Genomic DNA, 13,737 nt, shown 5'->3' with positions numbered 1-13,737 from the left:
TCTGGACTAATCCAGAAACCCAGGGCAATGATCTGGGGACCCAGATTCAAATCCCATTGCTGCAGAAGATGAAATTTGAATTCAATAAAATTCTGGAATTACAGATCTACTGATGACCAAGAAACCACTGTTGATTATTGTAAAAACCTATCTGGTTTATTGTCTTTTAATGTCTATTAATTCTATTAATGTCTATCTGGGGTCACAGATAGACATCGTTTCAGCCATCATGTGGCTCCTTGTTCAGTTTCTTTACCTGGTCCAGGTCCTTACCTGGTCCGGCCTACATGTGACTCCAAATCCACAGCAATGCGGTTGACTCTTAAAAGCCCTCTGAGATGGCCTTACAAGCCACTCAGCTTAAGGGCAATTAGGGAAGGGCAATAAATGCTTGCCCAGCCAGTGATATCCATGTCCCATGAATGACTCAAAGAAAGAAGTAATCAAGGAAGTAAACAACAGGAGTGTGATTACTCCAATCTGGAGACAAAACTCCAAGAGGACCCCAGGGCTACAGGAGAACAGAAGAGGTGAGTGGCTTTGACCTAGGAAGGCCCACATTCTGTTTTTCCCAGTATTCTCCTGCACAGTATATCTCAGAAAAACACACTGCACTCATTCCGTTGTCTGCATGCACATTGCAACTCATTTGAGCAGCCAACACTCACCCTCACTGGTGCTCAGACATGTTGAGAGAGTTGATCCTCTGTGTGTACACTCTGTGTTAAGGGCATAGCCTCCTTTTAGGTGGATCTCGGTGTCCATCCTCTCTGCCCTGTGGAGCTGTATGCAGCTATCAGAAGGTAGTTGGCTCTGCTTCTGTTGGTCATGCTGTTGGTGATGATGTGGCATCTATGCCTGATGATCAGCACAGGTGGGAAGTAGAGCTGTGTAATCTGTTACCATACCAAGCTGAAGGCTGGCATCAGGGTAAGGGTAGATGAAGGTCTGTGAAGTACTGGACAAATATAGCACCTTCCAAGAAGTTGGCAATCATCTGTCAAGCAGTCCCCAGGTGATTAATTGTATCTCCTTAGAGATAAAGAGGTTAGAGATTTCCGAAAGTGCAAAGTGGCCTCTTTTGTGCTGGGATCACAGATAGACATCGCTTCAGCCATCATGTGGCTCCTTGTTCAGTTTCTTTTTTTAAATTTTAGGAATAGCCATGAGGATATTTGTATAGTTTTGATAAAAAATATACAGTGTGAGGTCTTAATCCCTCACACCTTCCTTGTACTGGATACCAGTGCCACTCTCCACATATCCAGCAGTGATAATCCAGATTGCAAACTGGTCCGGGCAGACTACTTGATAACGATGTATGAACTCCAGGGTACGTGATTTTCTGCCTCTTCTTTGGCATTTAGTTGAAGCCTGTGAAATAAAATCAGCCCAGTCTCATTCTGTTGTTAGCATTCACCAGTGTGATTTCCTGCCAGAAAGCGCTGGCAGTTAAAATGCAGGCCATTAGTTTGGAATTCACTGAAAAGTTGCTTTACATAGCAACCAGAGCAATTCTTTCCTTCACATTCCTTCGATTTCATAAATTCCATTTTACGGATTTTTTTTGCAATATTTGAACCTGTGGGTGGTCTCAATATCTCAAAGGCATGGAAGAAAATTTTAACCCCAAAAATGGTAGTTTTGGGTCAGGTGAAATGTAATTTAAAATCGAGCTCTAACCTATATCAATTCCATCTGGAATTCTCTCATTTCCACTTTTAGTAGTACAGCATTTAGGGATGGGCAATCAACCACAGGCAGATTGTTCATTTAACTATTTTAATGAGGCTCCACGCCTCAGGTTTACTTCTTTTCAGGTTTAACTCAGGGAAATCTGGAAACTGAGGAGAGGGGAGCACTACTGCTTGGGAAAGTTAGGTGTGTTGTGTGTCAGGGAAAGTTGGAGTGCTCCACCCTGATCTCAGTCAGGTGTGCTTCGCTCTCTGCAGGCGGATATCTCCCCTCACAATCAACCAGGATCAAATGTCGCCCATCCCTTTCCCCTTACCATGATCGGGGACCACCCCATAATATTTCCCACCGCACCCGATCTTCTTCCAGCCCCTGTACTTACTCCCTCACTCTGTATCCTCCATTCCTTTTACCATCTCCACTGCGGCAACAGCAGGAAGCCTACCTGCTCCTTGGCTGAAACCTCTTCTCCAGATTTCCTCACCAAAAAGGAGCTAAGTCTATCAATCAAATTGGCTTCTGAATGAAAATCCAGCCAAAACTCTCATACACACAACCTGTGGAAATTAACTGTCAACCCAAACAAAATCAGGATCATTTGTGCCTGTACCTAAATGTGACAAATTGTATATAATCAGGTTTTACTTAATATTGCAACCCTCTGCTCAACACATTAACTTCCAATATAACCTGTATAGGATTAAGCAGTCATGGTCCAGTGCTCTCAGGGTGTGTACAAATTAAAAAAATATATATTTATTGATTTATTTTTATTTGTCATCTATAATTTTTTTATTTTTTTACGGACAAGATTTCAACACAAAGTGCTTGCTAATGCAAATTACTGGACTATCATTTAGGTTAACACATCCCAGTTGTTCACGTTCTGACTGTTGAAAAGAAATTGTGAAACTATAGTTGGAATAACATAATTCCATTAAAATGTCCAACTGCAAGTAAAGCAGTTACTCACATTGGTACCCAAAATGAACATGCATCTTTATGGGTATTGGTACAAGTAATACTTCCAACGTTATCAGTTGCATGTGGATTAAAGCTGAAATTGGTGCTTAAATTAGACTTTCTTTGCAAACAAATGCTTTCATTCTCGAGAACTTGGAATAAAATTTGCAGTAGAACTATTCTATTGGTAGAACCTTTTTCGAAATCGTGATTATGGCGTTAGCATTGGAACCAATTGTATATTTTGGGTGGTTTGCCTTAACAGTTAAAATTACTTTTGGCCTTTAATATCAGTAATTTGTTTATCTTAATTAGCTTGACAAATTAACTTGAAATGAAAGAAAAAAGCTCCACCCAGCACAACACAAGCCTGTCCAAATGACTTCCTACCCAAGCAGCTTGCCTGGAACTCCATCAAGCTCACTGCTGTCCATCTGCTCTGTCCTCGGGAGACTGTGCCCATCAAGAGCTTTGCTGATTCAATCAAACTGCAGCCAGCTTTTATTCCTTTCCTGTATATTATTAATGAATAGTTGATGATATTTATTGATGAATTTGTCTTGGATATTCCAGCTGGATTGAAACCAACAGTGTACTCTCTAGAGAGACACAGATCCTGCCAAGTACAAGAATATTGCTCCAGCTGCTTTCTGTAACATTAGAATAAATTCTGACTTTGCTGGGTGGATCTAAATTGAAAAAATACATCCACATACAAACATTTCTATTCTAGATACTGTTCCAATGTCAACATGATTGATCTTCAATAGGATAACATGTTACATTAATCAGGTAAGACATGGAAATATTGAACAAAGATATGATGCCGGTTGAATAAATGTATCTGTCATGCAGCCTAATGCTCTGCAATATATTTGACCCCATTATCCTGTGTCTGTAGATTTTATGGTTGTCATAAATTATACTTATTTTTGAAGGCTCTATTTTCAACTTCCTCCTTGGGATGAAAACCCAAGTATCTGTCACAATAAAATCATAGAAGAATAGAAACACTGATAAAGCAGTCCAAAACCACACCCAGTACCCTTTTGTCTTCCCATGGATTTTCTTTTGCTTCAAATATTTTTCGATTTTGTGCTAAAAGACGCAATGATCTGACCCATCACCATACCCCAAAACAAAGCATTCCATACTCCAACAAACATCTATGTAAGGAAATTTCTTCTTTCCTCTTTCTTCACTCAATTTATAATAATCTGAAATTGATGCCCCCTAATTATTGACTCTCCGATTCAAGGAAATAGTCTTCCCATTTGACTTTATCAATAGAGGTGTTGGAAATTATGAAAAGGTTTACAGCTCCTGCTAGGCTTCACTCAAAATAAACATGCCTGCAGTTAATTTTCCAATCCTAACCACCGTGGGAATTATCATCAGTGGAATGGGCAATTTAAAGACCATTAAAAGACCAGTTGACCTCAGGCGGGAATTTCCCGACCCCAAGCAAGTGGGACAGGAAAATCCCCTTACATGGAATCATTACTCTATCCTTATTAAGTATTTTCCAGCACTGACATTGTCCCCAGTAAATCTACAGTATTGGTTCTTGATAAATTTAATGGAACACCCAAAACTGTACACATTAACTGCAGCCTAAACAATGCTTTACAAAACTTGCATGTATTGCGAATTGATAGTGAAAGACTTCAGGTAGATATAGATAGGTTCATAAGATGAATGACATGTGAGTAATGAAATTTGAGGTGGAAAAGTGTGAAATGATACATTTTGGATGACAGAATGAGATGAAGCAATAGAAACACAAGCAGAAGATTCTAAATGGGATGTAGGAAGAGAGACGGTTTGGAGCTTAAGCACACAAATTGTTGGCAGGTTGAGAAAGTGGATAAAGAAACTTAAGGGATCCTAGGCTTTATAAATAAGGGCATAGGGTGGGATTTGTTGGTTGTGCTCACCTAAGACTGGAAATTTCCATGCGAGGTCAATGGACATTTAACGGTCTGCCAAATCTTCCGTCCCGTTTGCAACAATTCTTATGGTGGTGGGACTGGAAAATTTACCCCATAGAGTACAAGAGCAAGGAAGCTATGGTAAACTTACAGAAAACAATTGGAATTACATTTCCAATTCTAGACGTCACGCTTGAGGAAGGGCGTGAAGATATTAGAGACAGCGCAGGAAAGATTTACAAGAATGGTTGCAGAAATGATGAACTTCAGTTACCTGGATAGATTGGAGGAGTTGGGGTTGCTTTCCTTAGAGAAAAGAAGGTAAGAGGATATGTGATAGAGATGTTCAATATCATAAGGAAACTCTAGACAGATAGAGAGAAATTGTTCCCATTGATGGAAAATTCGAGAACAAGTGGGATTAAGGGGATTATCAAAACAACCAAATGAATCAACCATATTATGCAATCAAAGGTTTGGGCCAGGATTCTCCTAAAAAACTCTAAGTGCCGGATTCACACTCAAGCTTGAGTAACTCCTGGTGGCTTTTTTAGCAGGATTTTGAAAATGAACTTCCCACAATCTGTACACAGCAGAGTGCCTCAGGGAGATTCACACTGAAAATCTGGGGGTGGGGCTGATTCCCGCGTGAGAAGTTGGCAGCATAGCACTGAGCGGGCCACTGCACTTGCGCCAATCTGACATAGTGGAGATAATGCATGCACAGTAGCCCCACGCTGCCAGCTTCCTAATCACTGGCCAGCCTAATCGCTTGCCATCACAGCAACCCACACCCCTGGATCGTTGGCCTCCCAGATATCTACCCCTCCTCCCTCCCAGCATCCATCTTCCTCACTCCCCCTGCTACTGACATTCCCCCTGTAAGCCTGACACCCCTGACAGCTCCCCTACCCCAATGGCCAGTCCCAGACCAGCCCCTTCCCCCCCTCTGCCGCTCATTCTGACTGAAGAGTTGCAGCGGGCCCATGGGCAGTGCCGGGGGCCAGGCTGGCACTGCCAAAGCTGGCAATGTCCTTTACCACCAGCTTCCTGGGTGGCCTCCTTGCCTCCCTTTACTCTAGCAGGGCCAGGTGCCTGCTCCCATTAGTGGGGAGCTGTTGTAAACCCCACTGGAGTGAACCACTCCTGGCTGGGATAGGGGGTGGAGGGCAGAGGAGGGAGACACTAGCAGGTTCAGACCCACTAATGAAATGGTAATGGTAATTTTAATATTAAATCAGCTCCATTCCAGTTCCTAGCACGGAACTGACAATGCTGGAAATCCAGGCCTCGGAGATGCACAAAGGTTGTGCCGCCCAGTGGGAAGCCTGCTAAACAGCCTCCATTTATATCTCTTGGCCCTTTGTGCTGCTAGAACAGTGCAACAGGCTGGGAGAATCACCGCCTTGGACCTGGAAAGCATAGCCTAAGTGGATGATGGAAGCAGATTCAACTGTGGCATTCAAAAGTGAATTGGATAATTGGTTGAAGACAAAACCTTTGCCAGGCTACTGGGAATAGACTTCAGAGTTGGACTAGCAGAATTGTTCTTGCAGAGAGCTAGCACATACACAATGACCCAAATGGATAGAACCATAGAATTCTACAGAGCAGAAGGAGGCCATTCAGCCCACCGAGTCTGCACCGCCCACAATCCCACCCAGGCCTTTTCCCCATAACCCCATGCATTTACCCTGTTAGTCCCCCTGACACCAAGGGGCAATTTAGTATGGCCAATCCACCTCACCCACACATCTTTGGACTGCGGGAGGAAACCAGAGAACACAGAGGAAACCCATGCAGACAAGCGGAGAATGTGTATAAGAACATAAAAACTAGAAGCTGGAGTAGGCTGTCTGGCTCTTCGAGCCTGTTCCGCCATTCAATAAGATCATGATTGATCTTTTCGTGGACTCAGCTTCACTTACCTGCCCGGCATAGCCCTTAATTCCTTTACTGTTCACCTTAATTCCTTTACAGTTCAAACTCCACACAGTAAGTCAGCCAAGCTAGGAATTGAACCCAGGTCCCTGATGTTGTGAGGCAGCAGTGATAACCACTGTGTCCCTGTGCCGCCCAACTTGTGCTATGACCATGCTACGATTCCATGGGTTGTTTTACATTTAGTAGTCAAAAAGTACAGTCACATAGACAGAATCTTATTCCTTTTGTTATTTTAACAATCTCAATCAAATTTCCTTACAATTTACACCTTTCTAGATACCAAAGTAGTGCCCTCTCATCTGAAATGTCGTGTTTGTTGTTGTGAGGGTTGGTGTAGGGTTTAGGCGATGGATTTTCTTGCACATTTCACCATCTTTGGTTTTGCTTTATTTTTTCAACTGAAGGAGTGAAACTAGTTCAGTGATTGTGCACCTTGAATGGTCAGCTCCCTAATGTTCACTTGATCCTGGAGCTGTTCTGCAATCCATCACTAGTAGCCACTGGTGGACTGGTTTTTCCTGAATTTATCCTGGTAGTGTACTTGGAATAAATTAAATCTCTTTCAATGAAGCACAACACAGGGCAAGATTACAATTGACACAAATTAAGGCCAGAAATAAAGGATAACAAAGGGACTAATAAGAATGAGGAACTTCAGCAAAGAAGGAGTACTGGAGAAATTTAAGGGACTAAAAGCTGAGAAATCCCAGGTCCTGGCCTACATACTTTGGTTCGAAAAGAAATAGCTGCAGAGGTAGTAGATGCACTAGTTAGAATTTTCCAAAATTTCTTAGACTCTAGAAAAGTCCCATTAGATTAGAAGTTAGCAAATGTAACACCACTGCTCAAGAAATGAGAGAGGGAAAATGGGGAATGACAGACTGACATGAGTCGCTGGGAACATTATTAAGGAAATCGTAACAATTCAGTTAGATGATCGTAGCATAATCAGACAGAGCTCACATGATTTTATGAAAGGGAAATTGTGTTTGAGTCTTTGAAGTTTTTTTATGAAGATAAATGGAAGCCAGCATATGTAGAATGCTTGGATTTTCAAAAAGACATTTACGAAGGTTCTCCATAAAAGGTTAACATCAAAGGGCTCATGGGGCTGGGGCTGCTGTGGATGTTTACGGATAAAGAATTGGTTAACAAACAGGCAGAAGATTACGGTGATCAACAAAATATTTTCACGTTGGTGAAGATGTAAGCATTGGGGTGTCTCAAGGATCAGTGCTGAACATTCAGCTAATGACTTAGATAAAAAGGTGAGGAATAACATTTCCAAGTTTGCTGATGATACAAAGATAGGTAAGAATGCAAGCTGTGAGGATACAAAAAGGCTGCAAAGAGATATAGACAGGAAGTGAATCGGCAACAAGTTGGCAGATGGAGTATAAATTTGAGAGGTGAGAGGTTATTCACTTTGTTGATAAGAATAGAACAGCAGAATATTTTTTAAAAGGTGTGAAACTTCTGAATGTTTATGTTGAGAGAGGTTGGGTGTACATGAACAAGGAAAAGAAAGTGAACATAAAATAAAAGGGGAGATTGAAGAAACTTGGATACTTTTCACTGGAAAGACTTGATAGAGGTCTACAAAATTATGAGAGGGATAGACAGGGTGGATAGTCAGAGGCCTTTTCCCAGGGCAGAAGTGTCAATTACAAGGGAACACAGACTCAAGGTGAGGGGGAATAATTTAAGGGAGCTGTATGGGGGTAAGTTTTGAATGTACAGAGTGGTGGGTACCTGGAACACGCTGCCAGAGCAAGTGGTGGATGCAGGCACATTAGTAACATTTAAGAGGCCTGGATGGAGAAAGAACAGCGACAACAATAATTTAACAATAATGGCAATAGTGGTTTTAAAATGACTATTCTGGCTGAGAGTTAAGCATGCTGGTATTTTTGGTCAACGTATAATTAAAACCAGATGCGGGTCATAAAGTTGCTCTGATCTGAAACTTCCCCTGTTGGCCAAATAAGGGAATTGTTTACATTTGGTTCTGACATTCTGGCTTCGATTTATTACTGTTATGTGTGGAACATGTTAAATGAAATAAGCGCAATTACATCATTGGCAAGTAATTTCATTGGCTGGTCGAGCCATGTGGTTGGTTTCTGGTTGCACAGTTGGATGGATGTCAGAGTATCTGCTGGAAGTTAGTGGAGGATATATAGATAGATGGCATTGCAGCCTTTGTTTGGCAGTAATAACTCAGAAGATACTAACCATCACAAGGCATGTACCCTGAAGAATGCCTCAGGGAAGAAGAAGGTAGATTCTACATCGAGGATATTTCTTGGCCAAGATTTTCCCTAAGTTTGGTAGTATCTATTTTCAGTTAAATAATTAAAGTTGAAGTTCAGTTAAAGTTAATGTGCAGTTGAGAGTTGAAGTTCATTTGAGAGTTGGTGAGTTGTAACTGTTTATGTTTGAGTTTGTACCAGAAGTATTAAATAAATAAATAGTTGAATTACTGTCCTTTTTTTGTCTCATTAAACTGGAATTCTTGCAAGGTGGTTAAATTAAAAGCCAGATAATAGAGCATCTGGATAGGTACATGAATAGGAAGGAAATAGAGGCATACGTACCAAATAAGGACAAAATTTTTTTTTAGTTTAGCCAGGGCATCATCATTGGCACACGTTCGGAAAGGTGAAGGGCCTGTTCCTGTGCTGTACGTTTCTTTATTCTTTTTTCTTTGTAAAAGCCAAATAATTGTATATGCTGGAAATCTGAAATAGAAACAGAAAGTGCTGGAAAAGCTCAGCAGTCTGGCAGCACCTGTGAAGAGCGAAGCAAAACTAACGTTCTAAGTCAAATATGACTCTTCTTCAGAACAGTGAATGTGTAGGTATGTGAAGAACTTAGGAAGTTAAATGGCATGCTGGCCTTTATTGCAAGAGGTTTAGAGAACAAGAATAAAGAAGTTTTGCTGTAGGGCTTCATTGAACCACTCCGGTCTATGTAGAGTTTTGGAGTTCATATTTAAGAAAGGTATACTTGTACTGCAGTACAGCAAAGGTTCATAGGTTCATAGAATCCCTACAGTGCAGAAGAAGCCATTCGGACCATAGGGCCTGCACTGACTCTCCTACAGAATATCTTAACTAAGCCCTATAAGACCCCATCCTATCCCTGTAGTCTCGTACATTTCCCATGGCTAATCTTGTAAAATTAAGGAGCAATTTAACATGGCCAATCCACCTAACCTGCATAACTTTGGACGGTGGGAGCACCCGGAGGAAACCTGCACAGACTCAGGGAGAATGTGTGCAAGCTCCACACAGTCACCCAAGGCCAGAATTGAACACAGATCCCTGGAGCTGTGGGGCAATGCTAACCATTGTGTCACCAAGCCACCCATTCACTGGATTGGAACCTGAGAACGTGAGGACTGTCCTATAATGACAGGCTGGGTGAATTGGACCTATACTGCTGGACTTTAGATGAATGAATCATTGAAAATTATGAAGAGGTTTGACAGGATATAAACTGATGGATTGTTTCCCCAGCTAGGAATCCACAATATGCAAATAAAGCTCCAGGATAAGAGGCTGATCATTTAGGACAGAGATTTGGAGAAATTTCTATCTTCAAAGAGTTGTGGGTATTTGGAATTTCACTACCTCTGAGGGTTGTAGATGCTCCATCGTTGAGCATATTTAATCTTTAATTAAATTAATTATTTAATTAAAATTAATAGGCCGATTAGTTTAACGTCTGTGGTACGTAAAATGTTAGAATCCGTCATTAAGGAGGAAATTGCGAGGCATCTTGAAGGGAATTGCTTGATAGAGCAGACGCAGCACGGTTTCATTAAAGGGAAGTTGTGTCTGACAAATTTACTGGAGTTCTATGAGGATGTGTCTAGGGCGGTGGATAGAGGAGAGCCGGTGGATGTGGTCTTTCTGGATTTTCAGAAGGCGTTTGACAAGGTACCTCACAAGAGGTTATTGCAGAAGGTCGAGGGACATGGAGTTGGGGGTAGGGTGTTAGCATGGATAGAGGATTGGTTGTCAAATAGGAGGCAGAGAGTGGGGGTCAACGGGTGCTATTCGGATTGGCGGATGGTGACTAGTGGAGTGCCCCAGGGGTCGGTGCTGGGGCCTCAGCTATTTACCATTTATATAGATGATCTGGAGGAGGGAACCGAGTGTAGGGTGTCGAAATTTGCTGATGACACCAAGATTGGGGGAACGGCAAATTGTGCGGAGGGTGTGGAGAGTCTGCAGAAGGATCTAGATAGGCTGGGCGAATGGGCCAGGAAATGGCAAATGGAATTTAATGTTGGCAAGTGTGAGGTGGTCCACTTTGGTAGGAAGAATGGTAGGAAGGACTATTACTTACGTGGCGAAAAACTGCAGCAGGCGACGGTGCAGAGGGACCTCGGGGTCCTTGTGCATGAGTCGCAAAAACCCAGCTTGCAGGTGCAGCAGGTGGTCAGGAAGGCGAATGGGATGCTGGCCTTCATAGCGAAGGGGATTGAATATAAAAGTAGGGAGGTCTTGCTGCAGCTGTATAGGGCATTGGTGAGGCCGCAGCTGGAGTACTGTGTGCAGTTTTGGGCGCCGCACCTGCGCAAAGATATTTTGGCCTTGGAGGGAGTGCAGAGGAGGTTTACTAGGCTGATACTGGAGTTGAGGGGGTTGAGCTATGAGGAGAGGCTGAATAAACTAGGCTTGTACTCGTTAGAGTTTAGAAGAATGAGGGGAGATCTCATTGAGACGTATAAGATGATGAATGGGATGGATAGGATAGAGGTGGAGAGATTCTTCCCGCTCAAAACGACAGTAGGACTAGGGGGCACAGCCTCAAGATAAAAGGGGGGCGGTTTAGAACGGAGTTGAGGAGGAACTTCTTCACTCAAAGGGTGGTGAATCTCTGGAATTCTCTGCCCGTTGAAGTGGTGGAGGCTGCCTCGCTAAATATTTTTAAGACGCGGGTTGATGGGTTTTTGATAAGAGAGGGGATTAAGGGTTATGGGGAGAGGGCGGGAAAGTGGAACTGAGCCACGACAGATCAGCCATGATCTTATTGAATGGCGGGGCAGGCTCGAAGGGCTAGATGGCCTACTCCTGCTCCTATTTCTTATGTTCTTATGTTCTTAATCTGAGATGGATGATCTCTTAGGGATTCAAGGGATTAGGAAGTAGGTGGGAAACTGGGGTTTGGCAGGAGATCAGCCATGATCCTACTGGTGGTCTGCACTGTCAACTCCTGTTCCTATTCATTATGTTGCTACATTCTTGTAATGAGGAGTTCCTGAAATAGAAAGGTAGAGATCTTTTACTTATTATCTTTGAAGGTAGAAAAAGGTTTTAAGTTTTTCTTTCACGGTCTGCTTTAAATACTTGTGCTTGATTCCACCTACTTCTCAAAGCAGTTGGAAGACTGTCACATATTTGGATCTTTGACTCCCCCCTCACCTACTGTCAGTGATAATTAGAAAGGGGTACAAGGTTTTGTGCAGGCTCCTATTTTTATGCTTTTTCCAACATGTATATCAGATACACAAGGGAGCCCATAGAGATCTACCAACACTATACTATCCTCCAAGGTAGTGTCCTTCTTAGCAATGCCATCGCTTTACCCTTACTCAAAACACACATCATCATCCATTCTACATAGTGGCCAATCAGCAGCAAGCATGACACTCATAGTAGGCACTGACCTACTATATGTACAATAGCCTGATCAATCCACATTAAGATCCCATCCGTATTCCCATCTTCCACCATATATAACTACCTGACAGGAGCAGTTGATATCTGGAACAGTTACACATTCCGGTGGAATATGTACCCTAGAAACATTGAGGCCTATCAGTCCTTCCAAAAAAATCTTTTAAGATAACAACTGCTCCCTTTAGACCAACATTTTACACATTGTTAGAAATCTGTCTTCCCCAGTGTTACTGCTGTTACTGTAAATAACTTCAAACAATTTTCAACAGATCTGTCTGATAATCTTTGAATATGAAATTGTGATGAAACTTTCTCTTGAGAAAGGAAATTTGATAGAAACATTGTGAACCTCAACTCCATAAAGCGACAAAGTGAAATGAGATCACATTCATTAATTCCTCACCCCAGAATATCATGTATCAGATATACAGCCTTTTGGAAAATCCACTTGGTGGAATAAAAGGGGATGTGAGTGGGTGGCAATATTGCCAACATCAGAAACAGGTAAATAAATTGGGAAGAGGAGGAGAAAAACTTATGCTGAATCATTAAGGTGCCTGCTGTGTTTAATTAAGTTTAAAGTTTATTTAGAACCATAGAACCCTACAATGCAGAAAGAGGCCCTTCGGCTCATCGAGTCTGCACCGAACACAATCCCACCCAGACCCTACCCCCGTATCCCTACATATTATACCCACTAATCCCTCTAACCTATGCATCCTTGGACACTAAGGGGCAATTTCTTAGCATGGCCGATATACCTAACCTGCACATCTTTGGACTGATTTATTAGTGTCACAAGTAGGCTTACATTAACACTGCAGTGAAGTCACTGTGAAAATCCCCTAGTCGACACACTCCAGTACCTGTTCAGGTATACTGAGGAAGTATTTAACATGGCCAATATCTAACCAGCGTGTCTTTCAGACTATGGGAGGAAACTAATTATCCAGTACTTTTCAAATTTCATCTAATTCCACCTAATTTTGTATTTTAATCAGAACATGAATGTGTTATTTGCAAGAATTGTAACCTGGAAATATTTAAGATTGAAATTCGGCTTATGATCCTAACAAGCAGATGGAAAATTAATTCATTAAAGACTCATTCAGGCAAAAGGCTAATGTGTTTGACTTTCTATTATGACTTCAGCATATAAAATTGAACCCTAATTAACAAAGAGATACTTCAATATGGGGCCATGTGCTTAGCCTTAAAGGAGTTCCAGGTTCTTTAATTTTAAAATGCAATTAATTTTACAAATATTCCTATTTACATGGCTCCTCCGTGGTGCTCTGTGTAATCTCTATTTCAGCAGTGGAGTGGACCTCCTGGCATGATGTATGCCAAAGAGTTTCCCAAGTGCTTCTCTGTTTCACATCAGGCTGTCATCATCATCGCTCTGTCGGCTGACCAATTTTAAGTTGTCTTTTCAAGCTTCCCTTAATATCCATCAAGCACTATCCAGAACTCAGGAAATACTCAGTGGGTACTGACAGAGGCAGAAACAG

This window comes from Carcharhinus amblyrhynchos, chromosome 1 (assembly GCF_965287045.1).
Source record: "Carcharhinus amblyrhynchos chromosome 1, sCarAmb.v2.hapA, whole genome shotgun sequence".
Taxonomy (NCBI): domain Eukaryota; kingdom Metazoa; phylum Chordata; class Chondrichthyes; order Carcharhiniformes; family Carcharhinidae; genus Carcharhinus; species Carcharhinus amblyrhynchos.
This window is presented reverse-complemented; position numbering follows the sequence as displayed.